The 27,030-nt window shown below is 36.3% G+C and overlaps 1 protein-coding gene across 2 annotated transcripts in view; it reads right to left on the minus strand.

Annotated features, from left to right (window-relative positions):
* Positions 1 to 20,309, minus strand: part of LOC136029340 (ceramide glucosyltransferase-like) — a 111,496-nt gene extending 91,187 nt beyond the window's left edge. The window contains exon 1 of one of the 2 annotated variants that reach the window (XM_065707631.1): positions 20,153 to 20,309. The gene's annotated coding sequence lies outside the window, so the exon portion shown is untranslated. The remainder of the gene's footprint in view (positions 1 to 20,152) is intronic. The other variant, XM_065707657.1, reaches the window with a different exon arrangement.
* Positions 20,310 to 27,030: the final 6,721 nt, after the last annotated feature.

Here is a 27,030-nt window from a genome sequence, read left to right on the forward strand (position 1 = left end):
GGCTAAGAGTATTAGGATGAAAAGGGCGTCAAAAGGGCAAATCAGTAATACTTTTCGAAGAGCTTGCCATATGAAGATGAAACTTCAAGGGTATAATAAGAAGGATGTTCAAAGGACCAAAAGGCAATATGTACGTGCTGCTACTACTGTTACTACTGCTATTAATACAACACTATGACAGCTACTTCTTCTTTTACTACCACCACTACTACTATGATATTAGTACTATAAAGGCAAAGCCTATGAAGGTGAAAATTTGCAAGAATATATAGCAGAAATTTGAATTAAAGACACTATGAGAATGCAGATTGCCAAAAGGGCGTATCTCAAGAATGAATTTGGGTATTAAGTTGGAACTTCCACACAATGCTTGAAGCGGAAGATTAATTGAAAAAAAACAATATGTGCACGCTACTACTAGTACTACTACCGCTGCTACATTTACTACTACTACTACTATTGCTGCTACTACTACTACTCCAACTAATACTTCTATTGCAACTACTAGAAAGGGTACGAGCGTTATTATGAAAACTTCAAGAAGTATGTGAATATAAGGGTTATCAAAAGGACATACCAGCAATATGATAGCAATGGCTAATTGTATTAAGTTGAAACTTCCAGGACTTAATGAGAGGGTTGTTCAACTGACCCAAAGGCAATATGTTAACACTACTGCTGCTACTAGTGCTAGTGCTATTACTTTTAATACTACTACTAGTACTAATAATACTACTACTGTGACTACTATTACAACTATGCCTAAGGGTATGAAGGTGAAATTTTCAGGGGAGATTGCGAACTGAATCACAACACACCATCTGTGTGCAGATTGTCAAAAGGGCATATCAGCAATATCTTAGGAACAGTTTGTTGTGTGAAGTTGAAACTTACAGGACTTCTTTTGAGGGATGTTGAACTAACAAAAAGACAATATTTGCATCAATGCCACTGCTTCTACTCAACACTACTACTACAGCTACTATTATAACTACTACTACTTCTGAAAAGCTACTACCACTAATTTTGCTCAGACTACTATTACTGCTGGTGCTATTATTACTGCTATTAAAGGCAAGGGTATTAAGGCAAACATTTTGGGTAATATTCAAACTGTATTGAACTAAATCAAAACACAATATTCCCACACAGGTTGTCAAGAGAATAGATCAGCAATGCTTCAAGAACAGTTGATCAAGTTGAAACTTTCAGAGTGTATTCAATGGGATGTTGAAGAAAACCAAAAGTACTAAGCACATACTGCTATTAATGTTTACTACCGCTACTATAGCTATTGCTACTATGCAAACTAAGCGTATTAAGGTGAAGCTTTCAAGGAATTCAATAAAAAAAATAGTTTTTTAAAATGAAAGTAAGGAGCAACATTAAAACTTAAAACAAACAGAAATTAATCCGAATATGAAAGGGGCTTGTCCTCCTCAACGCCCCGCTCTTTACGCTAAAGTTTCTTACTGTTTTGAAAATAGAGTTAAGAGAAAGAGTCAAACTTTAGCGTAAAGAACGAGGCGTTGAGGAGGAAAAGCCCCTTTCATATACGGATTAATTTCTGTTCGTTTTAAGTTTTAATGTTGCTCCTTACTTTCATTTAAAACAACTAGTTTTTTATTTAATTTCTGAACGTTTTTGAATTAATGCATGTTTGATTTTGGCTCTCCACACAAATTATTAAAACGAACTTTGTATATTAATTCTTTTTTTGGCTAAATGGCTTTCTCTTAGTTTTGATCAGACGATTTTGAGAAATAAGGGGAGGAAAGGAGGCCTAGTTTCACTCCAATTTTTCGGTTTTTAAGAGCGAGATATTTATCTCCTCCTAAATACCTCGCTCTTTATGCTAACGTATTTTTAGAACCCCTCGTTTGCGTAATAATCTCTGTTAGTTGTAAGTTTCAATGCTACTCCTTACTTTCAATTGAAAAAACGTTTTCATGTTTATTTTTCATTGTTTTTTTATAGTAATGCTAGAAAATCCTGCGCCCTTTTCATTGAATTTTCTTCCCTCATGACATATTCCTCCAAGGAAAGATCCTCCCACATAGCCCTCTCCCTCAACCCCACCCCCCAAACCAAAAAAATCTCCTGAATACGTCTGTATACATCCCAATAACCATTACTATATGTAAACATTGGTCAAATTTTGTAACTTGCAGCCCCTCCCCCAGGGATTGTGGGGGAGTATGTCATTCCCAAAGACATAGTTACTATGGTTTTCGACTATGCGGAACAAAATGGCAATCTCAAAAGTTTGATCCGTTGACTTTGGGAAAAAATGAGCGTAGGAGGTGGCCTAGGTGCCCTCCAATTTTTTGGTCACTTAAAAAGGGTACTAAAGCTTTTCATTTCCTTTAGAATGAGCCCTCTTGCGACATTCTAGGACCACTTGGTCGATACGATGACCCCTGGGGAAAAGAAAAAAAAGAAAACGAATAAACACGCACTCGTGATTCGTCTTCTGGCAAAAAATACGAATTTCCACATTTTTGTAGATAGGAGCTTGAAATATCAAACAGTTGGTGGTGACCCGGCTCAATAGTAATCAAAACTCTAAAAAATGGAATTATGATACCAATAGCTACATCAAAAGAATCGCATTTTAATGCTGATTTTAAATATATAAGTTTCATCAAGTTTAGTCTTACCCATCAAAAGTTACGAGCCTGAGAAAACTTGCCTTATTTTAGAAAATAGGTGGAAACATCCCCTAAAAGTCATAGAATCTTAACGAAAATCCCACCATCAGATTCAGCGTATCAGAGAACCCTATTGTAAAAGTTTCAAGCTCCTATTTACAAAAATGTGGAATTTTGTATTTTTTGCCAGAAGGCAGATCACGGATGCGTGTTTATTTGTTTGTTTGTTTGTTGTTTTTTTTTTGTTTTTTCCCCCAGGGGTGATCGTATCGACCCAGTGGTCCTAGAATCTTGCGAGAGGGCTCATTCTAACGGAAATGAAAAGTTCTAGTGCCCTTTTTAAGTGACCAAAAAAATGGAGGGCACCTAGACCCCCTCCCACGCTAATTGTTTTCCCAAAGTCAACGGATCAAAATTCTGAGACAGCCATTTTATTCAGCGTAGTCGAAAAACCTTATAACTATGTCTTTGGGGACGACTTACTCGACCACAGTCCCCGTGGGAGGGGCTACAAGTTACAAACTTTGACCAGTGCTTACATATAGTAATGGTTATTTGGAAGTGTACAGACGTTTTCAGGGAGATTTTTTGGTTGGGGGAGGAGTTGACAAGAGGGGGAAATGTTGGGGGAGCTTTCCATCGAGGAATTTGTCATGGGGGAAGAAAATGTCCATGGAGGGAGCGCAGGATTTTCTAGCATTATTTAAAAAAAAAAAAACAATGAAAAAATAAATATGAAAAGTTTTTCTACTGGAAGTAAGGAGCAGCATTAAAACTTAAAACGAACAGAGATTATTACACATATGAGGGGCTCACCTCCTCCTAATACCTCGTTCTTTACGCTAAAGTATTTTTAATGATTTCAACTATTTATTCTACGGCTTTTGTGATTCAGGGGTCATTCTTAATGAATTGGGACAAAATTTAATCTTTAATGTAAAGAGCGAGGTACTGACGAGGGGATGAACCCCTCATATATGTAATAAAAACATGAGACTACAAAAGTTCGTTACGTAAGCTAATTTATAAGTTACGTTTATCTTTTACTAATAAAAACATTCGTAAAAAATTAAAAGTTCTAGTTGCCTTTTTAAGTCACCAAAAAATCGCAGGGCAACTAGGCTTCCTCCACCGTTCCCTTTTTTCTCAAAATCATTCGATCAAAACTATGAGAAAGCCATTTAGCCAAAAAAAAAAAACTTGCAAATTTCGTGTTAATTGTTCCTCTGCGGAGAGCCAAAATCATAACATGCATTGATTCAAAAACGTTCAGAAATTAAACCTAAAAAAAAACATTTTTTTTTTTTTTTTTTAGCTGACAGTAATGAGCGACATTAAAACTTAAAACGAACAGAAACTGCTTCGTATATGAAAGGGGCTGCTTCCTTATCAATGCCCCGCTCTTTACGCTAAAGTTTTTTACTGTTTTAAAAAGCAGAGTTTGGAGAAAGAGTCAAACTTTAGCGTAAAGAGCGGGGTGTTGATGAGGAAGCAGCCTCTTTCATACACGAAGTAATTTCTGTTCGTTTTAAGTTTTAATGTCGCTCCTTACTGTTTTCTAAAAAAACTTGTTTTTATTTATTTAATTTGCTATAGGGTTCTCTGATACGCCGAATGCGATGGTGTGATTTTCGTTAGGATTCTTTGACTTTTAGGAGGTGTTTCCCCCTATTTTCCGAAATAAGGCAAATTTTCTCAGGCTCGTAACTTTTGATGACAAAGACTAAACTTATATATTTAGAAGAAGCATAAAAATTCGATTCTTTTGATGTATCTTTTAGCATCAAAATTCCGTTTTTTAGAGTTTCGTTTACTATTGAGCCGGGTCGCTCCTTACTACAGTTCGTTACCACGAACTGTTTGATTTTCAGGCGAATACTGAACTAAATAAAAAGGAACTATGAGCATGTAGTTGTCAAAAGGGTGACAAAGCAATATCTCAAGAACAGGCTAAATTATTAAGCTAGATCTGTCAGGGTAAATTGTGGCGCAGCCAGAAGGATAAGACATCTGAGCGATATCTGAAGAACGACTGAGGGCATTAAGTTGAAACTTTAGGGCCACTACTATTACTACTTCTGTTCTTAGAATTTAACTTTATCAAAAGAGTTGAAGTGTATCCTGGTTGTCAAAGAGCATAGAATTTTTTTTTTTTTTTTTTTTTTTTTTTTTGAAATGGTACTGAGCTTTATTTTTCAGGCCTACTTGAGAAGATAGAAAACTAAATTAAACAATAATATGTGTCAATATGTTTAAAAGGGTCTTTGTTGTTAAAAATTGCTGGAAAAGCTTCTCCAGCATACACATAGCAAGCTAACCTATGGATATTTAGAGAAAAAAAAAGATATAAAATATTGTTTCTTTCTTCCATAAAAAAGAACATGTCATAAAAAACGAAAAGAAATTTATTTTAAAACTTTTTCCAAAAAATAAATTTTTCAGAGAAAAGTAAAGAGCTCCATTAAACCAAAAATGAGCAGAAATAAAGTAAAATAATCTTCCAAGCATAAAACTACCACAATTTGCCACCATATGAAAATTAAAACCAAAAGAAACAGATATTAGTCAACATTAAATAACCAAGTCAAACTTAAAACAAGCAGAAACTAAAAGAGTAGGGCTGACAACCCCCATGCCTTCTCACGACCAAAACATAATTTGTATTTTACTGAAAAATTTTTTTTTTACTTTTTTAACTTTAATAAGTAACAAATTATTAAGATTTTAAGACATGGATATCACCATATTAATATTAAACCGACAATCTACATTCATTGTGATGCAAGAGCAACTCTTTGGTTTTGTCGTGTTTTTTTGTTTTTTTTCTAGCACCTTCCTAGCTTATTCCTAGGAAGTGGTAAGCGTCTAACCTCTGCGGTTTTTACGGAAAGTGTGGACCTTAGGCCGGATTGATGAAAATGACTTTGCATTTTGGGAAGCTTCGTAGAACTCTTGCCTGGGGCCAAAAAGGATGGATTTTGCTTGTGTTTCTACCCATTTCTGTTCGTGATTTTAGCTGAGTTTATCATTCGGTTTTTCGCACTTGGGATTGTGGTAGAGAAATAGTATCAGATGTGCCTCTTAAACTTTAAAAGTTCTCTCATTGCTAAAGAAATTAGAGTTTATCCTTTGCTCCTTTCTAAATGATGACGTTAGAAACTTGGCCTACGGCAAAAAGTCAACTTTTGAACTAAGACAGATAGATTTTTTTTCTACGGTAGTCGATAGCTCTTGATGAGCTGATCAAAATGTACGTGATCTATTTTTGGTAGAAAAATTCCTTCATGAGATATACCAGTTTGAAAGTTTAAAGGGGATTGACAACTTCAGTAGTGAGGTACACACTGAAACCAAAAATAGGCCGATACCAATTGTGAGACATATAGGAGATTTTTAAGCAACAGTCGGCTGTTAACTCATAATCATCTTCGGCAATGAGGGGTTCGCAACTTTTGCTAGTTTGTGTACCTATTATTTGTTTCCGGTGTATTTGATGGTAAAACCAATTTGGTTCCAGTGGTAAAACATGCAAGGGACTTGTAAGTAATAATCGGCTCTTAGGCTACAATTATCTTCAGCGATGAGGGGTTTGCAACTTTTGTTAGTTGCAATGAGGGGTTTGCAACTTTTGCGACTTGGTGTACCTAGTATTTATTTTAAGATCCTTCAGCGTCTAATCGAAGTGAGGAAACAAAACCAACACTTTACTCGGCGAAGCCAAACATTGGTTGCCGCAACAACTCACGTCCATGCAACTGAGATCTAGTTTGTTGTTTGTTTTTTTTTTGTTTTGTTTTTTTTCAACAAAGTACAAATCATGTTTTATCTTCCAAACTTAATATTTACCACTGTGTTAACGCATCCTCACCCCTGATAATCCTAGATATAACCCTATGTTATATACCAAACTACAAATATACTAGGCTACTAATGAGAGCCTTACTTCATAATGTGCAGTGTGTTTCCTGCAATTAGATTCCAGTGGTTTGTTTCATTGTTATCTACATTTAAAAACGATATTTAAGCAATATTTTTATTCTGATACCATTATTCCACAATGAGATAATGCTGCTGTCAAGTAAAGAATACAACTACCTGTTAACAAAGACATAGAACACATACAGCAATGACAAGAACAGAAAATATATTATTTAGGGCATCTTAAAAGATAGAATCACTATCTAGGGAGTGCATCAGTAAACATCCTAGATTAGTGGGTATGTAGGAGACGTCTTAACAAAATAAACAGTAATATTAGATTACTTATTCTATATTTATTTTTCCAAATACCATATTTGTGGCTTAACAATACACACTCCCCTGATTATCTCAGATTTTGTCCTAGGATATATAACAAGAGCTAAGAGCTCATATGGCACTTGTGACGAGGCGAGAAGAGCTAAGAGCCAAGAGATCATATAGTATGAGTTCTAACAAAATTCTATGAATCAATAGATTGATTTAAAAAGGAAAATAAGAGGCTTAATGCCGGTCAGGATTTAAAATAAGAGCTCTGAGTCACGATGTCCTTCTAAATATCAAAATTCATTAAGATCCGATCACCCACTCGTAAGTTATAAATACCTAATTTTTTTCTAATTTTTCCTCTCCCTTTAGCCCCAGATGGTCGAATCTGGGAAAACGACTTTATCAAGTCAAATTGTGCAGCTTCCTGACACGCCTACCAATTTTAATCGTCCTAGCATGTCCAGACGCACCAAGCTCGCCAAATCACTGAACCCCTCCCCCCAACTCCCCCAAAGAGAGCGAACCCAGTACGATTCTGTCAATCACGTATCAAGGACATTTGTTTTTCTATCCACCAAGCTTCATCCCGATTCCTCCGCTCCAAGTGTTTTTCCAAGATTTCCCCCTCCAACTCCCCCCAATGTCAAAAGATCTGGTTGAGATTTGAAATAAGAGCTCTGAAACATGAATTCCTTCTAAAAATCAAATTTCATTAAGATCCGATCATCTATTCGTAAGATAAAAATACCCCAATTTTCACGTTTTCCAAGAATTCCAATTTCCCCCTCCAACTCCCCCCAATATCACAGGATCTGGTAGGAATTTAAAATTAGAACTTTAATGCACAAGATCCTTCTAAATATCAAATTTCATTAAGATCTGGTCACCCTTTAGTAAGTTACAAATACCTCAATTTTCAAAATTATCCCCCCCAATTCCACCAAAGAGAGCAAATCCGGTCCGGTTATGTCAATTACGTATCTTAGACAGTTTTATATTCTTCCCATCCAGTTTTATCTTGATCTCACAGCTTTAAGTATTTTCTAAGATTTCCGGTCCCCCCAACTGCCCCCTCCCCAATTACGCTTGATCCGGTTGAGATTTAAAATAAGAGATCTGAGTTACGAGGTCCTTCTAAATATGAAGTTTCATGAAGATCCGATCACTCCTTCGTAAGTTATAAATACGTCATTTTTCTTATTTTTCAGAATTAGCCCCCCCCCCCCAATAGAGCGGATCCGTTCCAATTATGTAAATAACGTATGTAAGACTTCTGCTCTTATTTTTCCCACCAAGTTTCATCCCGATCCCTCCAATCTAAGCGTTTTCCATGATTTTAGGGTCCCCACCCCAAACTTCCTCAAATGTCACCAGATGCGGTCAGGATTTAAAATAAGAGCTTTGAGACACGATATCCTTCTAATTATCAAATTTCATTGAGATCCGATCACCTGTTCGTAAGTTAAAAATACCTCATTTTTTCTAATTTTTCAGAATTAACCCCTCCCCCAACTACCCCAAAGAGAGCGGATCCGTTCCGGTTATGTCAATCCTGTATCTAGGACTTGTGCTTATTTTTCCCACCAAGTTTCATCCCGATCCCTCCACTCTAAGTATTTTCCAAGTTTTAGGTTTCCCCCTCCCAACTCCCCCTCCCCAATGTCACCAGATCCGGTCGGGTTTAAAATAAGAGCTCTGAGACACCGTATCCTTCTAAATATCAAATTTAATTGAGATCCGATCACCCGTTCGTAAGTTAAAAATACCTCATTTTTTAATTTTTCAGAATTACCCCCCCCCCCCCAACCACCCCAAAGAGAGCGGATCCATTCCGGTTATGTCAATCATGTATCTAGGACTTGTGCTTATTTTTCCCACCAAGTTTCATCCCGATCCCTCCACCTGTTTTCCAAGATTTTAGGTTTCCCCCTCCCATATCCCCCCCAATGTCACCAGATCCGGTCGGGATTTAAAATAACAGCTCTGAGACACGATATCCTTCCAAACATCAAATTTCATTAGGATCTGATCAACAGTTCGTAAGTTAAAAATACTTCAATTTTTCTATTTTTTCCGAATTAACCGGCCCCCCACTCCCCCCAGATGGTCAAATTGGGAAAACGACTATTTCTAATTTAAGCTGGTCCCGTCCCTGATACGCCTGCCAAATTTCATCGTCCTAGCTTACCTGGAAGTGCCTAAAGTAGCAAAACCGGGACCGACAGACCGACAGACAGACCGACAGACCGACAGAATTGGCGATTGCTATATGTCACTTGGTTAATACCAAGTGCCATAAAAACTAAAAAGAAAAACAATGAGATTCTTACTTTGTAATATGCAGGTTGTTTCTATTCATCAGATTACCATGTTTCCTTCCATTGTTTTCCACAATCTTAGATAATATTTTATCCATCAATCATATAGTAATCACTTGGAGGACTCTTTGGTAACATACTAGTTTGGTAGCTCTGCAGATGAGAACATCTTAATAGAACAGAACTATACCTTTACTTTCTTTATTTTATTCTCTTTCTAATATTGTGCTTGTATTTCCAACCACACAACTCTCTCCTTCCTGATGATCCCATATATAGCCCTAGTAACATATTTCTTTGTCGTTTTTCACCTTAAGATTCGTCACATTACATGTGGCTCTACCTTAAGATTCGTCACATTACATGTGGCTCTATTATTGATTTGATGAAATCCTGGTTTGACTAGATTTGATTTTTATTTAGTTTTTTTTCAGGATAAAATTGGCTATTATTTGAACTGATTCAAAATGGAGGCATTAATGAAAGGAAACATGGCAATCTGACTCATATAAACATGCTGCAAAGGATATTCTAAAGAAATAATTTCTTTGTTTTAAAATTCTGCTTTTGTTTTTCTTATTTAAAAGACTATATCTGGAACCATTAGGGGAAGGTTCAATGTAAAAAAAAAACTAACATGATTTTGGAGGAACTTGAAATGTTTGACTAGACACCCACATCAAATAGAAATGCTAATATGTCATGGCAATATTTCAAGAAACTGTTAAATGATCAAACAGTTTGTGACGACAAACTGTAAGTAAGGAGGAATACAGTTCAATAGTAATGATAAATTTCAGAAACAGAGTCTTGATAACAATGAACACATCAGAAGAATCGAATTTTAAAGCTAATGAAAAATATATAAAACTCATCAAGTTTAATGTTACCCAGCAAAAGTTACAAGCCTTTCAAAAATTTGCCCAATTTTTGGAAAAGGAAGGAAATACCCACATCAAGTGATCTTAATGAAAATCACACCATCATATTCAGCATATCAGAGAGCCCTAACGTAGAGGTTTCAAGCTCCTATATACAAAAATGTGGAATTTTGCAATTTTTTTTTTTTTTGCCAGAAGCAAGATCATAGATGTGTGTTTATTTGTTGTTGTTGTTGTTTTTTTTTTTCAGAGTTGATTGTATCAAACCAGAGATCCTAGAAGATTGGGAAAATGCTCATTTGATCGGAACCAATTGTTTTAGTGCCCTTTTTAAGAGACCAAAAACATTCAAGGGCAGCTAGTTCTCCTACCATGCCCTTTTTTCTCAAAGTGGTCCAATCTAAATTTTTAGATAGCTATTTTTTCCGTCTTTGAGGAGAACTTGATTCCCCACAGCCCCTGGGAGAAGGCCTACAAGCTATGAACTTTGCCCATTGTTTACATATAGTATTGGCTATTGTAATGTGTACAGGTATTTATTTATTTTTTTGGGGGGGCATGGCGGGGAGGGTGTTAATTGGGAGAATCCGTTCAACTGAAAGTAAGGACCAAAATTAAAACTTAAAACGAACAGAAATTATTACGTCTATGAAGGGGTAACTCCTCCTCAATACCTTGCTCTTTGCTCTAACTTTTTTTTTAACTATTAAAAAAGTTTATCATTCTAATTAAATGGCCCTTACGTTTTAGGAGTCACTCATAAATAATTGGAACAGTAACTAAAACTTTATCATAAAGAGTGAGGTATTGAGGAGGGGCGACCCCCTCGTATTCGTAATAATCCCAGTTAGTTTTAGTTTTTCAAGTTGTTCCTTACTTTAAGTTGAAAAAAAAATCGTTGCTTTTTTTTATTTAATCTAGAAAAGAAAAACTTCTGGGTTAGTTTTATAAAGATGCCAAAGGCTCTACTATATATCCCCCAAAAACATAGAAGAGCGAGAAACAAAAAGAAATCAAAATGGGCTAAATAAAAGAAAAGATGAACAGAAGAGGATATCACCAAACACAAAAGATGAACAGAAGAGGATATCACCAAACACAAACTAGCCGAAACTTAGATGGTTGGTGAGATCTACTTGCACTTAGTATGAAGAGAAATTAGCAAATTGTAGCAAAGAAAATCAAAATCCAATGAACTTTACCAATCTTTCTCAACAAAATGTTGTGCAGAAGACCCTTAAGGACAACTTCCAAACATCACTACCCCTATGCCTGAGATTAATTTTTTTTTTTTTTTTAATGAAAGTAAGGAGCAACGTTAAAACTTAAAACGAACAGAAATTATTCTGTATATGAAAGGGACTATCCCCTCCTCAACGCCCTGCTCTTTACACTAAAGTTTAACTCTTTGTCACAACTCTAATTTTTAAAACAATAAAAAACTGTAGCGTAAAGAGCGGGGCGTTGAGGAGGGGAGAGCCCATGTCATATACAGAATAATTTCTGTTCGCTTTGAGTTTTAATGTTGCTCATTACTTTCAGTTAAAAAAAACTCATTTTTTCAATTTAATTTCTGAATGTTTTTGAATTAATGCAGGTTTTGAAGATTGCTTGCCATACACGAATAATTAAAACGAAATTTACATATTAATTTTACTTTTTTTAAACTAATAATAACTTTATGATAACCTAGGTTTGATTTTTGTTCCAGTTATTTATCTGGAGCCATTTATCAAGATCTTGTTTATCAGAGCTAATGTTTGATCTCATTGGGAGATAAGGCAGTGAGCTTGAATGCAATTACAACATCACTTAAGAATATAGGCCTCCTTTTTGTAGGAAACATGGCAAACATTGTTGCACTAAATAGTAAATAACAGACCAGTAAAACCAGCTGGAGTACTAAAGGCCTTTTAATTAGAATAATAAGCTCTTTTAAAAGTTCAAAAAAAACTTTAGTGCAAAGAGTGAGGTATTAAGGAGGGGGTGACCCCACTCATATACATAAGAATTTCTGTTCATTTTAAGTTTTATTGTTGCTCCTTACCTTCAGCTGAAAAACTTTTTTTTTTAATTTCAGATTATTTATTTAAATAATGCTGAGAAATCCAGCTCACCCTCTATGGAAAATTCCCTTCCCCTTTGAAAAATTTCTCCATGGAAAGATCCTCCCACGTAACCTTCCCCCTCCTCCACAGAAATCCCCCCTGAAAACGTCTATATACTTCCCAATAACCAATACTATACAATGCAATGGGCAAAGATCATAACTTACAGCCCTTCCCCCAGGGACTGCAGGGAGTCAAGTCATCCGACATAGTTTTTAGATTTTTTGACTATGCTGAAAAAAAAGGATATCTCAAAATTTTAATTGGTTGACTTTGGGAAAAAGATGAGTGTAAGAGGCCCTCCGATATGGTTCAATACAATCACTCCTGGAAAAAAATAAACATCCACAATCTTCTGGCAAAAAAAATGCAAAATTCCACATTTGTGTACATAGGAGCTTGGAAACTCTACAGTACGGTTTTCTAGTATATTGAATCCGATGGTGTGGTTTTCATTAAGACTGCTTGATGTTTTGGGAGTGTTTCCCCCTTTTTTCAAAAATTTGGCAAATTTTCTCAGGCTTGTAACTTTTGATAGGTGCCATTAAATTTTGTGAATTTTACATATTTTGAATAAGCATCAAAATTCAATTCTTTGATGTATCTATTGTTATGTAGACTCTGTTTCTTAGAGTTTGGTTACTTTTGAGCCACATCACTCCTTACTCACAGTTTGTTACCACAAACTGTTTGATGGCATTCACTACTACAGTGGTCCATAAATGGTTATCTAAGATCAATATAACTAAAGAAAGAGGTCAATATTGAATCCATACAAGACTCCTGAAAGAAATGGCAAACCAGATAGCCTCTTCATTAGTTAACATCTTTAAATACCAGTAAAGTCCCCAAGGATTTAGGACAGCTAATGTGCTTCCTGCATTCAAAAAGGGAAGATTCCAAACACTACAGACCTATTAGTCTGACCTCTGTCCCCTCTAATACTATGAAAGCCAAGGTAAATTATGCCTTCATAGAACACCTGATGGCCAACACACTTTTGCCAAACTACCCAACACAATTTTAGAAAAGTCAGGTTGACAGACACAAACCTACTTGAGGCCTATGATGTCATTACTAAGTTTATTGACTGATCTTTTACTACTTGACAAGGCTAAGGCATTTGAGAAGGTACCACATCACAAACTGAATCATAAACAAGAATGCAGCCAATTTAATAAGGAGGTCATTGACTGGGTTAAGGGCTTCCAAAGAGACAGAACACAGGTTGATGTTCTCTATACTTCTGATGGCTCCCTAGTTTACTCCAACCCACTAAAAGTGAAGAGAGGAGTGCCTAAGGGTGTTCAGCTTGGCCTGACATTATTCAACACTTCTATCACTGATGCCCTTAATTGCACACAAAATACAGTAGCCTTCTACACTAATGAATCTAAACTTTCAAGGGCAGCTGATACTGCTGAAGCAAGAGCCTCTCTGCAGAAAGATCAGGATAACCTAGTTCACATGTCAGAAAAGTGACTGCTACAGTACAGTACAAAAAATGCAAGGAAGATATCTTGTTACTACCAAAAGAACATTTGTCAGCCAAAACCCAAACATTATGAAAAAAGCTTTACACCTCTAAGATATACACAGTGTTGGATTTTGGTATGACACTGGCCTTCTCTCAGTCCTTAAAATTGTCCAGTGGTATGCCACCAAAATGCCATACAACTCGAGAACCCCCCTTACCATAACGGGCTTGTAGCATTGAAAATTCTAACCCTTGTTTACTAAAGGAAAAGGGGTGATACCATCACATCTTTTCAGCATCTGCAAGCCAATCTCAACTCATCCCTTCTTCCCTTCAACCCTAACCAGAGAACCTGAGGCAGAAAAACCCAATAAACTGCCAAGAGCAGACAACTCTACTACTTCTTTTCCAACCATGTTGCTTCACTTTGGAACTCCTCAAGCAATCAGACCATCTAATCTCACATCGTAGAGTAATTCAAGTATGATCTGGACAGGGACTAGAAGCGGAGGGGATGGTTTTTACACTAGGATGCCCAGAATCCTTGACCAGACTTTGAAGTCATCACTGGCAGATATATCACAGGGAGCAATCCTTTTATGTCTGCATAATAGAATTTAAGGTGATTTGAGGTGAGGTGATGATATTTGAAACAAGCATACAACAAGAAATCTAACAGCCAATAGTAACCAAAAGTTTAAAAATGGGTTTCTATGGAAACTATATAGCAAAAAAAAAATTGTCACTTGTTGCTGATTCAGGAATGGTAATTGGTCTTTATTTCATTAGTCATAATGGTAAATGCTATTTTGAAAACATATTTCTCGGAAATTTTAAAAAGGCCTGAGACCCTTCAAAAAAGATGTAATTACAAAACAAGGTGTAATTACAAGGTGTAATACAGGCACTAGACATTGGGCAACTGTATACTGAATACAGAAATAGACTTATTAGTCAGTCTGAGAAATTCACTGCTCAAAAAGGAAAGGAAAATGAATTGGTCAAGTCAGAGGTCAACACTTTATATTGGGTTGGAATTGTAAGAGTTGAGCATGATCCTGGGTTGAGGAGAGAAGAACTTTCCAACTCTGAAAAGCTGAAACTTATTGATCTAGGACCTTTTCAGCCAAAGCTCAACTTCCCAGTAAACAAGACAATCCAAGCACAGAGTTCCAAACACCAATTGCACTTTGTTAAAAACTGGTATAATGAGTACCTACACCTAGAGTATATTGTGGAAAAGGATTTGGTGTACTGCTTTGCGTGTTCCTTGTTCTCAATTGGACCTGAACACAAATACAGGAACAAAGATACAGCTTTCATTGCTGGAACTAGAAACTGGCATAAGATGTGTAGCAAGGGTGTCAAGCCTTAAATGCTTGTCACTCATTTCCAATCAAATGGCTATAAAGCTTCTGCTGGTGATCTCATTTCTTTTATAGCAAGAGACAAGTCTTTCCCTTTCTTAGTTGACAAGGAGAAACTCAGAAAGGATATAGAGCCAGAAAAAGAAAAGGAGAGGACGTTGCATCATATGCATGTTGCTTGACATCACTACCAGGCTAGGTAAACAAGGTGTTGCATTTTGCAGAAAAGATCATGAATGGGGCAACTATGTTGAGCTAGCCAATCTGCTTTCAAGGCATAACACTGAAATGAATCAATTGGTGAGTACACAGAACTAGCCACATGTCACCAGCTATCTGTTGGGATGTAGTCAAAACGAATTGATTGCCATTGTTGGAACAGAGCTGGCTCAGAGAATCGTAGCAGAAGTTAATGAAGCTCACTTCTTTGGAGTGTTTGCAGATGGAACACCGGATGTCAACTGCAAAGAACGTTTAGCTGTAGGTGTCTGATATGTTGATATCAAAGAAGCCGCTAAAGAGCGCTCACTCACTGTTGTTGATTCTCACTCACTGTTGTTGATTCCGAGTCAAATAAAGGAGTCAATCTTTCCAAAGAAATTCTGCAAGTTATGATGAAGCTTGGTATCAATAAAGAGAAACTGGCATTTCAATATTATGATTTGCCAGCAACATGAGTGGTAGTTTTGAGGGAGAACAGGCTCACATTTCTAAGAAGCTTGGAAGAAATGATCCATACCTCAGGTGCCTCACCCACAGAGGGAACATTATAGTGGAGCATTGCTGTGAATCAAGGTCCTTGACCCATAACATGTTTGGTGTCTTACAGAGAACCTATAATTTTTTTCACCAGGGGATCCAAGCACTTTAATCTGTACTACAAGGCTGTAGAAGAAGTTGAAGGCAAGCTTCATCTAAAGGGAATGTCAGAAACAAGATGGTCTGCAAGATCAGAGTTGCTTTAAGCACTTTGGAGTGTTCTGCCAGAAGTTGTTCGACTGCTGAGAGAAATGGCAAGTTCAGACACCCTTGATACAGACACCAAGTCAAAGTCCAATGGGCTTCTTAGTGCCATTACTAGATTCGAATTTATAGCACAGCTGATGCTCAGGAGGGCATTACTTTCTTAAACAAATGTCCTGATTCGTGAACTTCAAGCAGTAGAGCTGGATATTGTCAGAACATGCAACTTGATGAAAGCCATGGTGACTGTCATCAAACAAGCCATGAGCAACAAGAGCAAACTTGCTGGTCAAGTAATGACATCTGTCAATATGGCCAAGCAATTAATTTGCAGAGAAGAGGATGATGATTGTCCCATCACTGACAAAGAATTCTACTCTTGGTTGGAGGGGGAACATAGATGATAACATTGTCAGCAGCAGCTTCCTCAAAGATACACCGATGGCAATAGAACAAGTGAAGTGTTGCAGATGTTGCTTGCCATATTTTATGCTACTGAGTTTAAGAAAATTTTAACAGTCATAGGTGAAGAGTTGTCCCTAGCATTTGAAGAAACAAAGGAGCTGGTACTTCCTGCCTTTGATTGCCTTGTGAACCTTGAACCTTTGTAGTGTCAAGCTTTCAGTGCCACATTCCCAATAGCAGATATGCCAGTCCAAGTTTTCCAGTCCAAAATGGAAATGTATGCAGAAGTTTACAAGCATGAAAACAACAGTTTCTGGAAGCATATTTGAGTTTGCCCACCTATTCTCTCTAAGAAAGAAGAATAGAAGAGGATTGCCCTTAGTGTACAGAGCATCCATATTTGCAAAAACAATTCCAGTAACATCAGCCAAAGGTGAGCAAATATTCAGTAAGATGAAGATCATGAAGAATGGATTGAGGTCAACAATGGGAGACAAAAGACTTGACCATCTTATGCTCATGATGTCAGAAAAAGACATGCTGACTAAGATCAACCTCAACCCTCTTGTAGACAAGTGGAAAGTTGTAAAGCAGTACTGGCTTAAAGTTTAGCTGATTCATTTGTACAGGTTTGAACATGTGTCTCATCTTTTTTAAATGCTTTGAACTATAATATATGACATGTTTTTTTTTTTTTGTTTAAATTTCAACAAAGGATACCAACACCTGGAGAATTTTTTTTCGTCAGTACTTGCTTAAGATTTGTTAGCACATCTCAGGCATCTCCTCCCCCCCCCCCCCCCGAAGGTGAAGGGCTAGTGACGCCTCAGAAAAAGGGTCCAAGGTACAAGTTTAGTTTCAGAGATATGTCATCATTCTTATGCAGCAAGTGCAGCTAACTGTGTAAATTATAAGGTTTATTTATTTTGTTGATAACCAAAGTCTACAAAAACAAAATTAAACAGATTCAATTGAAATAAAGCAGACACAGGTTAAGTATCTCTTTTTGTCTGGAAGACTATCAAAAAAAAGGTGAGAACCAGTGCAGAATTTTTCTTTGGTTTTGTAATAGTTCAAACATAGTTTTGGGGGACAGAAATTTCCATTCTGTTAGTTTTTGCTTGTATGGTTGCTAGTAAAGAGTTGTATTCCCTCTGTATATGCTCCTTATTTAAGTATTTCTTCTCAATGACAATCTTCTTCACAGAAGCCAGTTTTAGGACAATTTCCTGGCAATAAATTCAGTTAATTAGCATTTGGTCTGTCCAAAAAATCTAATTAAAAAACCTAACCAGAAACAAAATTTGTGGAACAACTGAAAGAAAAACCCATTTGTATAGTCTTTGTTGACAGAAGTTAGAGGTCTTAGCCACACAGCCAAGGTTTGTATGTTAGGAGAGTGTTAGTTAAGACAAATTAAGCAAGTAAAAGTAGCAGAGAAATTTGCAATATGAGGCTAGCTGCAAAATAAATCTTGCTTGAAAATGCAAGAAAAATAGAAGCACCCTTCATTAATCTATATCCTGGTTGATTTGACAGCTAAAATATTGCACCTGAATTACAGATCTGTTTTTTTTTTTTTTCTTTTTTTTCATGCAAAACAGCTCATGCAGAATGGATGCAGCAAAAATGCAATATTGTTAGTACCAATCCAGTCCAGTAAATCCCTCAAAACACTATCTAAATGGATTAGTTAAAATACTTCAATCCATGCAATGAGCTGTCATAACACAAAAATGGACATCAGACAATGGATAGAATTTGGTGGGTTGTGCAAAAATGTGCATTTTTGCATGAAATTGCATCTCTATGAACTTGGGGTAAGACTATCTTGCAGAGTGCTACCTAAGATTGGAAAGCACACTTACAGAAGGAGAAGAATTTTGGTTCCATGACTTCCAGACTATTTACTCCTGAATTCAGTTTGTTTGATTTACCTTAGCTGTAGTGCTTTTGTTAAAAGCGCATGCTGCTGATTTTTGTCAGACTGATGGACTGGGTATGTCATGTTATCAGTTATATCTTCATGTTGTTGGCCAAGAAATTATTCTGAGGAAAAGTTACTTGCCAACTAGATGGCTAGCAAAAGTGTTTATAGGGTAAGTTTGTTTCCAGCTAGTTGGAAAAAGAAAGCATTGATGGAGAGAAGTTGCTATTCATATAGTTGGAAAATAAATTGTTTTCTGGGGTAATGTTTGTGTACAGGTAGTTGGCAAAATTTAGTGGTGCTGAGGGGAAGTTATTAGTCAACTAGTGTGAAAATCAAAGTTTTGCTAGGGAAAAGTTACTTCTCAACTAGTTGGAAAATGAACAGTTTTCTGGGGCAAAGTTTGTTTCCAGCTAGTTGACAAAATTAAGTGAGGCTTGGAAAAATAAAATACTGTTGGGGAGAAGTTATTTGTCAACTAGTTGGAAAATGAAAGTTTGACTGGGGAAAACTTACTGTTCAACTAGCCTACTTGAGAATTAATTGTTTTCTGGGGTAATGTTTGCCTCCAGCTAGCTTGCGAAATTAAGAGTTGCTTGGGAGCAGTTATTAGTCAACTTTATGGAAAAATAAAATTGTGTTGGGGAGAAGTTACTAGTCAACTGATTGGAAAATGAATTGTTTTCTGGGGCAATGTATATTTCCAGCTAGCTAGTAAATTCAAGTGGGTAATTGTTTACCTAAACCCTTTCTGAGATAGCAAGAAGTCAATTAACTAGAATTTTACCCAGCATAGTTTCCAGTTTAGACAGCTGGTAAAATTCTTGTTAATTGACTTCTTGCCATCTCAGAGAGGGTTTAGGTTAGGAAAATGAAACTTTCAGGGAGGAATCTGCAGACTAAAGTGTGTCCTGGGAAGGTATTTTAAAGCACCCACCTCTACTCCTTCTCCCTCTAGAGGGCCCTGAAATTTGCCTAGATGACAGGTCTATACCTATTGAAATTTTGACAAAACAACATTTGACCTTAAATTTCACTTACTAGTTGCTTTTTCTCTGCCTTTAGTTCTGAAAGTGCAATTCCTGTTATTTGAGTAGAATTTTGAGCCATATCAATGGTTTTTTTCAAAATTTAGGAAATGTATGTGCATATCTTTAAAACCTTATAAAATGGAATTCAGCAAAGTTATGAAGCTGAAAACAATTTTGTTGTACTTTGGTTAAGCAGAAGATATATTTTTCAAGGTTTCACTTTTATAAGACACACATTTTTAAAGGTTGTCAAAGGTCAGAGCCCTCTAGAGGGAGAAGGAGTGGAGGTAATTGCTTCAAAATACCCTCCTGGGACATACTTTAGTCTATAGATTCATCCCTGAAAGTTTAATTTTCCTAACCTAAGCCCTTTCTGAGATAGCAAGAAGTCAATTAACTAGAATTTTACCTAGACAGCTTGTGACAAAACTAAACAATTACTGTAATGTGGCTGGATAGAAGTTATTAGCCTAGTCAAATAGTTGGCAAATATAGGTTTCTCCTATAGGGATGGGCCGAATTTTCCAACTAGATGACCAAAATATTTTTAATGAATTTGGAAAGAGCCCAAAAAGGGCATCGTGTGATGCACTTAGCCTACTTTATTTCTAGCTAGAGTATGTGAATATGCAAGAATTTAATGGCTGCTCCTAGCATTGCTTACTTTCAATAGGCTAAAGAAAATTGGAACCAATAACAGCCTTTCCTTGACTTAGCCTATTCAATGGGTTTAGTTTGCAATTAAGCTATCTAATTAAATTCGAACTAAGAATTACCAGCAATTTTCTTCTGGCAAATACAATAGTTTTGCTAGCAGTATAGACGTAACACAGTGCAAACCTCTTGATGAATCATAGCCATCCAATCTTTTTTGAAGACAGACATTTAAATAGGCCTGTTTCCATTTTTACCGGGAATTTATCACGACTTCTTTCCTAGAAGATACTTTGCCTTTGCCTTTGACGCTAAAGGGCTGAAAACACGTAGCTTTTTTCGGGAACCGATTTCAGATAATCCGTGGGAAAACGATTGAAAAAATCGTATTGCACGTGATTTTCAAAGGAACAAGAGCTAAGAGCTCATATGGCACTTGTGACGAGGCAAAAGGAGCTAAGAGCCAAGAACTCATATGGTATGAGCTCTAACAAAATTCTAAGAATCAATAGATTGATTTAAAAGGAAAATCAGAGGCTTAATGCCGGTCAGGATTTAAAATAAGAGCTCTGAGTCCTTCTAAATATCAAAATTCATTAAGATCTGATCACCCACTCCTAAGTTATACATACCTCATTTTTTCTAATTTTTCCTCTTCCTTTAGCCTCCCAGATGGTCAAATCTGGGAAAACGACTTTATGAAGTCAATTTGTGCAGCTCCCTGACAAGCCTAAAAATTTTCATCGTCCTAGCACGTCCAGAAGCACCAAACTCTCCAAATCACTGAACCCCTCCCCCCAACTCCCCCAAAAAGAGCGAATCCAGTACGGTTACGTCAATCACGTATCAAGAACATTTGCTTATTCTATCCACCGTGCATCATCCCGATTCCTCCCCCTCCAAGTGTTTTCCAAGATTTCCCCCTCCAACTCCCCCCAATGTCAAAAGATCTGGTTGGGATTTTAAATAAGAGCTCAGAGACATAAATTCCTTCTAAATATCAAATTTCATTAAGATCCGATCACCTATTCGTAAGATAAAAATACCCCAATTTTGACGTTTTCCAAGAATTCCGATTTCCCCCTCCAACTCCCCCCAATGTTACAGGATCTGGTCGGAATTTAAAATTAGAGCTTTAAAGCACAAGATCCTTCTAAATATCAAATTTCATTAATATTTGGTCACCCTTTCGTAAGTTACAAATACCTCATTTTTCCAAATTACCCCCCCCCCAACTCCACCAAAGAAAGCAGATCCGGTCCGGTTATGTCAGTCACGTATGTTAGACAGGTTTTTATTCCTCCCATCCAGTTTCATTCTGATCTCTCCGCTTTAAGTATTTTCTAAGATTTCCGGTCCCCCCCAAACCGCCCCCCCCCCCATCCCAATGACGCTGGATCCGGTCGAGATTTAAAATAAGAGATCTGAGTTACGAGTTCCTTCTAAATATGAAGTTTCATGAAGATCCGATCGCTCCTTCGTAAGTTAAAAATACGTCATTTTTTTAATTTTTCAGAATTACCTCCCCCCCCCCCTCAATAGAGAGGATACGTTCTAATTATGTAAATCACGTATCTAAAACTTCTGCTTATTTTTCCCATCAAGTTTCATCTCAATCCCTCCAATCTAAGCGTTTTCCATGATTTTAGACTCCCCCCCCCAAACTCCCCCCAATGTCACCAGATCCGGTCGGAATTTAAAATAAGAGGTTTGAGACACGATATCCTTCTAAATATCAAATTTCATTTAGATCCGATTACCCGTTCGTAAGTTGAAAATACCTCATTTTTTCTAGCTTTTCAGAATTAACGTTCAATTAGCAAAATAATCGTTACATGTTTTAGTGTTGCCCCTAACTATTTTTTTTCTATTTATTTTCTGAAAGTTTTTAAGTTAATGTAGGTGTTGAATTTGGCTCACCGTACATGAATAATAAAGATGAAATCTGCATGTTAATTTTACTTTTTTGGCTAGATAGCTTTCCCAAAGTTTTGATCGGACGATTTTTAGAAAAAGTGGGCGAGGAGGTGGGCTAGTTATCCTCCAATTTTTTTGGCTAGTTAAAAAGTCCACTAAAACTTTTGATTTTCTTTCAAGAGCGTATTTTATTAGTAACAAATATACGTAACTTACAAATTAACTTAAGCCATAAACTTCTGTATTTTTATTACTTACATAAGGGGGTTCGCCCTCTCGTCAATACCTCGGTCTTTACACTAAAGTTCAAATTTTGTTCCAACTTTTAAGAATAACCCCTGAATAACAAAGGCCGTTTAATTAGAATAAATAGTTCTTTTGAAATTGCTAAAATACTTTAGCGTAAAGAGCAAAGTATTGTGGAGGTGATGAACCCCCTCATATACATAATAATTTCTCTTCGATTTAATTTTTAATGTTACTCCTTACTTTCAGTCGAAAAAACTTGTTTTTTTAATTTCTCCTCGTTTTTTAAATAATGCTGGAAAATCCAGCACCTTCTTCTTGGAAATTCTCTTCCCCAATTATAGATTCCACTATGGAAAGATCCTCTCACGTAGCCCCCTCCCCACCACCAGAAATATCCCCCTGAAAATGTCTTTATGCTTCCCAGTAACCAATACTATATGGGAGCAAAGAGCAAAGTTCATAACTTGCAGCCTTTCTCTCGGGAACTGTGGAAAGGCTAGGTCGTCCCCAAAGACATAGTAATCAGAATTTTTTACTATGTTGAGCAAAATGGCCATCTTGAAATTTCGATCCGATGACTTTGGGAAAAAACAAGCTTGGGAGGGGGCCCGGTTGCCCTCCAATTTTTTTGTTCACTAAAAAAGGGCCCCGAACTTTTGATTACCATTAGAATGAGCCCTCTCACGAAATTATAGGGCCACTGGTTGGATACAATCACCCCTGGAAAAAAAATAAAAAAAGAACACTCTTCCGTGATATTTTTTCTGGCAAGATTATGCCAGACTATTATTTTGACATTTTTAAATCAGTTGAAGAGAAGAGCAACTTCTGGTGAATCCATTGCCTGTAAGTTATATAGCATAGGGTTGGCTGCGTATTCGCACATCAGGGGAGAAAATATCATTTTCAATACAAATGAAAGTTATATTTGGTGTCAGGATAGAATTATGATTTCATAGATATGTCTGCTTCTTAGCTAGGCCTATATCATTAGTGAGTTAATCTGAAAAAGATCTTTAAGTCTCTCCCCTCCCACTTATGGATAATTATAAATTATCTTACTTATTTGTTCATCATTTATTTTGCCACATATCATACTTTTGAACCTGGGAAATATTAGGTCTGTATAATTTAGGAGGGCAAAATTTTTAAAAAAGCGTGGGTGAAGTTAAGTACTTTTAGAAATGTTATAGATATAGTTAACTCTTGATAATTTGAGACTCAAGGGACCAGACAAAAAGTCCAAATTATGGAGACCTCAAGAATAATAAGAGTTCAACTGATCAAGAAGGAACAAGGAAGAATTTCAAATAAACAAGCATTTTATTAAAAATAAACAATACATATATGTACATACATACATATAAACTCTTTTATTTACCTTCTTAATCACAAATGTATATTAAAACCATGCAGGCAAAAAATTTTTTTTCACATTTTCACTTTTATAAAGGCTCTTCGGCAGAATTTATATATTTTTAGAGAATATTCCAAGCAAGGTGCCCATATTACAAATTGAAATTATCAAGGTTTTTTTTTTAATTTATCCTTTGTTTTCTAGGGACTGCAAAACAAGTTCTAATTATTAACAGATTCAAATTATCAAGTGTCAAGTTATCAAGAGTCAATTGTAAATATATAGTGTTTGTAATGTTGTTCTCAGAATATTGTTTCCTCTTAAGTAGGCCTAACTATTGATTAATACCAGCCAATATGAAATTCTTATTAATGTAATTTTGTATGCCATCTCGCTATAGGTTACATATGGCCTATATTGTTTATTCTTGGTAAGATTTTCCTATTGTTTGATTACGTTGATGTTGATTGTTTGCTGTTAAAAATAGTCTATAATCTTGAAAATGAAGTTTTTTCTTTCTTAAAAGAGAGGTTGTATAAATTTTGATGGAAAACCTGGCCACTCATTTCACAGAATTGACTGAAAATCTTTGAAGTATCTTATGTTAAAATACATATTATACAATTAATCACTTTTTTGGAGATGGCCCGAAACAATATTAAAGATGCGTATTTACTTTGCCGACAACTTTCCTTAAGAAATCACAATGTTCAAAAAGTTATACTACTGTTTTTCTAGCTGAACAGTGCAATTATGTTCAATTTTCCTTTTGGGTCATTAAAGCATTTAGAGAGAGTCTAAGCCATCCATGGACATAATGCTGTTGCAAATGATTTTGCTGGAATGACCTTGTGGAAAAGAAAAGGAAAATATAAATTTTCTTTTGTTATTATTGTGAGATCAGATACCTCAAACATAAGCATTCAATAATCTTGTTTGTATCTTACTACATGACTTTTAGGGGGTGTTTTCTCCTTTTTTAAAATCAGGTAATTTTTTCAGGCTCGTAACAAGGGGCGTAATTTGCTTTGGGTCAGCGGAGAAAAAACTGTCCCTTCCCGACCTAACTTTGCCCCCTCTCCCCTCCAAGACCTCAGTTCGCCCCCAGCTGAAATTTAGTTTCTGCAAAAAATCTTGTCAAAACTGAAATACTTCAAACTTGTCAAAACTGCATAATTCAAGCATCCAGGGAAACCGATCAATTTTCTTTAGTAAATGTTAGGCCTTATGGTATTATACGGCTGATTTTTCATTTTCAGTGTCATTTTCACTTGATTTGAGGAAATAGGCCCCAACCCCCCCCCTCCAGGATTCAGACGAAATTAAGCTACTGCCCGTAACCTTTGAGGGATAATACTAAAGCTAATAAAACTTGTATATTTGAAATCAGCAAAAAAGCCAATTCTTTTGATATATCTATTGGTATCAAAATTCCATTTTTATGGATCCGGTCACTATTGAGCCATGTCGTTCCTTACTTACAGTTCGATACCATAAACTGTTTGATGCAACACAAGTGTTAATTCTTCTTTAGGTTATAAAATATGACAGAAATAAATACGATGTTAATTAATAATAAATGAAACAAAAGCAGTTGGTAAAAAAGACTGGTAAAACCTAATGCCCCACAAAAAATTTAACGAGGCAAGAACCTAATGCCCCACGAAAATTTAACGAAGCAAATTTCAGGATTTTTCAGCCATTTAAGGAAAATTACTTTCTTAGAATTTGGGTCTTCAATTAATAGGGGCTCTGGTGACGATTAAGAATAATGCAGTCGTTAAAGGTAGTCTTGTAACTGGTAAGATTGGTCACGGTCAAATTGGATATTTTACCTATTTTACCGTAATTTTACGGACCCCGATAAAATTTGGTATTTTATCTATTTTATGCAATTTACGCATTTTATGTAATTTACCTATTTTATCTGTTTTACTGGTATTTTAATATTTTACCGGTATCTTTTATATTCTACCGACATATTTTACAATGCCTTGAAATTTTCACAGCTTCAAAACATGCTATACTGTGCATAAATAATCTCTCTTCAGGGGAATCATTTTTTGGGGGGAGGAGCAAGGAGAGGGAAGTTACCCCCAATAATGTAAAAAAAATTATGTATCCCATGCCCCTTGTCTATCCGGATATGGACCTGTCTTGCTCCCCCCTCCACCAAATGAAAATGCTGGAGGTTCATCTCTGTCTCTCTTGAACAGGCATAAAAAAAACAGGTTTGGTATGACCTATTGATTTTATTTCTGCATAGCTGGTGTCTAACGTCAGCTGTATTGAAAGGTCGTCTGTTCGATTGCAGTCTCTTGTTATCAAAACAATAAAGTGTACTATAGATTATAGCACAGGTAATTATAATTTTAAAATGCTGAAATATCAGCTAAAATAAAATTATAATATTTCTGCGAGCTGTTTAAGACATAAAGAGCTACAAGTAGGAGTGACTTATGACAAACAAGAAAAAATTAAATACCCGCGAAAAAAGAGGATAATGTCGGCCAGTGGACAGAAAAGGAGCGAAAATGACTGAAGCAGGTGTTTTATCAAGGATTTCCACCCAGCCGTCTTCAATGCTCAAAAACAGAAGGAAAATAAGGAAGGAACTCTATCAGAGATGAAGAAAAACCGAATCAAACAAACCTAAAAAAGAAGTCATATTAAATGAAAGACTATTCACCAACAAGATTGGGCAAGAATTATGTAATCATGTTAATTAGCCAGAACGTACCCAAGTTTTTTATCTGAATATTAGATCCGATATAACCGGTTTCATAGCTACAAAGACAAGTGACAGGTGACAGAATGCTCTAGTAAGTAAGCAAAGATGATGGTATTAGACCCTCAAGGTCCAAACTGGTGGTGCCGATCTCCATTTCGTGGCCCTTCAGCTAAGAAGTTCAATGGGTATTTGGAGCCAACCATCCTTTGCTTTCACATACTCTTCCTGCTTACCTTCCCCAGATTCCCCAAAGTACCCATTTAGAGCTTGGTCGACTTTGGCTGAACTTATAGAATAACAACACTGACCCTCGTGACCCCTGTCCCAAACCGAATAGTCGGCTACGCCAGACATTGAACCCCCTGCCTATTTCTCCATTGGATAATTCCGGATCTTCATTAGAAGGGAAAATGAAATTTCTACTCTCCTTTTAAGTCAGAAGAAATCGTATAGAATTATTTATTGTAAAGACCCCCTAAGGGTTCAATGTGTAAATATTTGTTGACTTATTTTATCCCAGAGACACTTCAAGTGTAAAGGAAGATCAAATATATTTTGGAGGGGGCTCAGTCGATTGATAATCGGAAGTTCCAGTACCCTTTTCTAAGATGTCGCCAGTTTTTTAACCAATTGGTACCAAATGAGTTGTTACTGACTATAGTGTCCTTAAGAAATTCTTATTCTAGTTTAATGATCCTTATGTTTCAGCAATTATTTTGAAAGAATCTTCACATAAACATAATTAG

Source organism: Artemia franciscana, chromosome 1 (assembly GCF_032884065.1).
Source record: "Artemia franciscana chromosome 1, ASM3288406v1, whole genome shotgun sequence".
In the NCBI taxonomy this organism is placed as follows: domain Eukaryota; kingdom Metazoa; phylum Arthropoda; class Branchiopoda; order Anostraca; family Artemiidae; genus Artemia; species Artemia franciscana.